The following is a 3,956-nucleotide window of genomic DNA, read 5'->3' on the forward strand; positions in this document are numbered from 1 at the left end:
TATATATATACAGCTTTAATAGACTTACAGAACCACCGTTCCTGTGGAGACCAGGAAAGCAGAAGCAGCGGCTGGGAGCACGCTTGCCAAATTTATAGGCAAACATTAGCCTGAGGCGAACACGCCCCCTAGGGGGCGGGACTTATCCCTACAGACTGGGCGGGAACTGTGACGTTGAAGTTGACCTGGAGAGACATGTAGGGGTTTAGATATGGAAGTCATGGTCATGTCAGTGACCTTATTCTTGAGACAGACAACTTCCTGGCACAACAGATAAAGGCAAAACAAACAAAACAATAACAAAGACAAAAATAGTCAAGGGGCACACAAAGCCAGAGTGCAGGTTGTCTATCAATAGCTGAATCTCAGGGAGAGACTGAACTGTGCAAACGCGTTTGGGGTTGGTTAACATGAAGCCGGTATTTGAAGTCATGAGCCTGACAACTGGGCCTGTTGCTTTATGCCTATAAATCCCAGCCTGTGGAAGGTTGGAGCAGGAAGATTGCTTAATTTTGATGTTAGCCTGAGCTTCAGAGGGGGATCCCTACTCAAATCAATCAATATTTTAAAAGCAAAACCATGAGCCTGGGTAAGTGGGTCTAGACAGAGGGAAACGTGTAAAAATAAAAAATCAGAAGAAGCCTAGTGAACATAGAGCCACTAAAGCCTCTCGGAAGGAGATTCTACAAGGAAGGAGAGTCCACGAGGAATCTGATGATGATAGTAGCTCTCTCTTGTTCACCTCTAAGAGATCAGGGAGTTAAAAAAAATACACACTTTTGTTTGCTGTATTTCCTGCAGAGTGTAGGTACTTAACAATAAACACTTGAGTTTCAAAATGTGTGAGCTACACCTTTGCAAATGCCCAGGATGCAGGGTTGCAACACTGACCTCCTTTAGGAAAAGGCTAGTGGCCAAGTAGGAGGTTCGTCCCGGTGCCAGTGGTATCTGTCACGTTCCTGACCTCACACTTACTCGTTCAGGCCAGCGTCCTCCTGAATAACACAGGCTCCAGGACAAAGGAGTCTTATGTAACTTGTATGCTTTGGAGAGTAATAGACCTGTCTTCAGACCCACGAGTTTGCTGAGGACTTTAAATCCACTCTTCTTTCAGGTACCCTATGGCTTTTGTTTTGTCCACCTGTCCACTCATCTGTTCACCTGTCAAACAACCATTTTTAAAAATTATTATGCTGTGTGTGTGTGTGTGTGTGTGTGTGTGTGTGTGTGTGTGTGCGGCGGGAGTGAGGATAAGCCTGTCGCTATGCTTTTGCAGAGATCAAAAGACAACCCGCGGGAGTTGGTTCTCTCCTTCCACCATATGAGTCCCAAGGATTACGTCATCTCAGTGCCCTTAACTCGCTGAGCCATCATATAGCCATTTATTTCTCCATCGTCTGTAGTCGTTCTTCTGTCCGCTCTGTATCGCTATCCCTGTATCCATCTCAGCGACTGTTCACTTGCAGTTTTGTCCATCCATCTGCTAGGGTGACCAGCTTTGCAGTTTCACAGAATGAATATTGATTGGCCTTAACATTCTTGTATCCTAGGAATCTTCCCAGTACAGGGCAAACCAGGACTGCCTGTTCATCTACACGTATCCTGGGCATCCGGCAATGGACCCGTTGGCACACAGCCCATCGGTTACTTCAACTACGCCACTGACTGGCCACCCTCCTCACCAGGACAACGCTCCGCCCCCTGCCTGCACGGGCCCCTCCCCCCGCCCATTCCGGAAGCACCCGAAGCGAATCCCGGCGCCCTAGCAACAGAGTCTTTCAGGCGGCCCAGTCCGCTTGCGCGGCTTCGGGTGCGAGCCAATAGCGAGGGGCGCCGGGAGCGAGGCGCGGGGGGCGGGGCTGAGCGCTGCCGCAGCCATTTTGGTGGAAGAGAAACAATAGGACGGAAGCGTCGCGGGACTGGGCTGTGGCCGCAGGTAACGCCCGCCCCGCCGGGCCCGTGACCCTGTCTCCCCGGGTCTTTAGGAAGGAGGTTTTCGGTGCTGTTAGCGGACGGGCTTGCTGATCGCTGGGGGCTTGCTGATCGTTTGGAGAGGGGGTTCTCTAGCTGTCATTGTGAAGCGGTCTCCCCCGGTTTGCAGGGGGCATTGTGTCATCTGGTCGTGGGGGGTGCTAGCGTCCCCAGTGAGCGGATGGCTCTGGAGGGGGTCTCCTGGAACAGAGGAGTAGGGACGACAGGATCTTTCTCTGTGTTTGAAGCGGTCACCGGGGGGCAGGATCTCTTGTTTCATTGAGGTCTTCCGGCCGCCACCTCCCACATCATTGAGGATGGGGTCTCTATCTTTGGATGAAGGGGTCAGCCCTGATCCTCAGGTACTGTTACCTGGGCCCGCAGACGTGCAGCCATTTTGGGTATTGAACGTCAGTTGTGCCAGTCACTTCGTCTTGGATTGGGGGGCGGGGAGATCTGCGCATCCAACCTTACTCTTTTTTTTCTTTTAAGACATTAAAATGGATCAGAAGATGCCTTTTTTTAATATACTGATATTTCTGCCACGAGTGGGAATATTTATTTCTTTCACAATTGATCTGTCTTCTGCATTCTTCCTGATGACTTGTTTTGTTTTAGGATTTTAAATCAAGAAAGCTATACTAGCAGAAAAATGAGTGAAAATGTAGGAACTAGTGAAATCTAGTGCTCTTACATGCCAGAGGAAATAGAGCTAGTCATCGCTTGTAAATAAACATTTTGTCAGCAAAATGTTCATAGAGCAAGAAGAAAATAATTTGAGGAAAAGTACTGAAGGGATCTAGAGGAAGTGGGAGGAGGGTAAGAGGGGGTCAAGCAATGAATATGATCAAAATATAGAAAGACCCAAAAGGAAAAAAAATACTGAAAGTTTTAACCTATCCAAAATGTTGCAGACGAAAGGGTTTTCTCCCAGCATGACATCTTGAGAGAAGGAAGATGCTTATTTACTAAGTTGTTGCCATGGAGAATGTATAATTGCAGGGTTTTGTTTTAATTTCAACCGCTGTCGCAGATAGAAATATCAAATAAATAGTTACACTTGACATGATTGCCTCTTAAATTTTTTTGGGGGGGGTGAGTCAAGTTGATTAAACTATTGACTGTTACTCAGGCTGGTTTGCCTTTGCCTACATTCAGATTTTTTTAAGAATAAAATTCAAGTGTGTAAGTGGACTAGACCTGTTATAATTGTAGAAACCAGTTTATTATATGTAATAGACTTGTGTTGTGCTTTGGAGTTTACTGGGGAGAGACAGATTTTGGTCTATACAACCAAGTATTTGAACATTGGAATATGTCAGAGGGAGTAATCACTGACTGATGAATCTTAGGCTCCTTTGCCGAGAAGGTCAGGGCCTCCTTTAAGCCCCAGAGATGTCACTGGTATCTAGGCAACAAGGATGGGCCGAAGCATCCTCGGGCCAGCTTGTTAAGGTGAAAATTTTCCACTGTTGGCTCATAAAGAGACGCACTGGGGAAGAATTTACCTTTAAAGGAAGAGTTGTTTGTTTGTTTGTTTGTTTGTTTGTTTGAGGCAGGGTCTCTTTACGCAGCCCTGGCTGGCCTGGAACTCACTGCGTAGAGCAGGCTGACCTTGAGTTCATAGATCTACCTGCCCCTGCCCTCCAGTGTGCCAGGGTAAGAGGCGTTTGCCCCCACCTCGGGCAAAGGCAATTAGTTTATGTCATGGATGATTATCTTTTAAACTTACATTTTTTTACAGTAGAAAGCAATTAGAAATTATTTTAATATGATTGTTTTAAGACATTTTTATTTTTTAAAATTGTAGTTTGTCTTTTTGTGTATAATGAAAATAACAAGTTTGTGTATCATGAAGTATATCGTGTTGGTAAGAAAATGTCCCTTTCCCAAAAAATTGAATTGAGAGTTCATCAAAAAGTTTGAAGAAGCCGGGCGGTGGTGGCGCATGCCTTTAATTCCAGCACTCGGGAGGCAGAGGCAGG

At 46.4% G+C, this 3,956-nt stretch overlaps 1 protein-coding gene across 1 annotated transcript in view; it reads left to right on the forward strand.

Moving 5' to 3' along the window:
• Positions 1 to 1,806: 1,806 nt before the first annotated feature.
• The window catches only part of Ip6k2 (inositol hexakisphosphate kinase 2), a 24,256-nt gene continuing 22,106 nt past the window's right edge, over positions 1,807 to 3,956 (forward strand). Inside the window, exon 1 of the mRNA XM_005347938.2 lies at positions 1,807 to 1,936. The gene's annotated coding sequence lies outside the window, so the exon portion shown is untranslated. The remainder of the gene's footprint in view (positions 1,937 to 3,956) is intronic.

This window comes from Microtus ochrogaster, chromosome 5 (assembly GCF_000317375.1).
Source record: "Microtus ochrogaster isolate Prairie Vole_2 chromosome 5, MicOch1.0, whole genome shotgun sequence".
Taxonomy (NCBI): Eukaryota; Metazoa; Chordata; class Mammalia; order Rodentia; family Cricetidae; genus Microtus; species Microtus ochrogaster.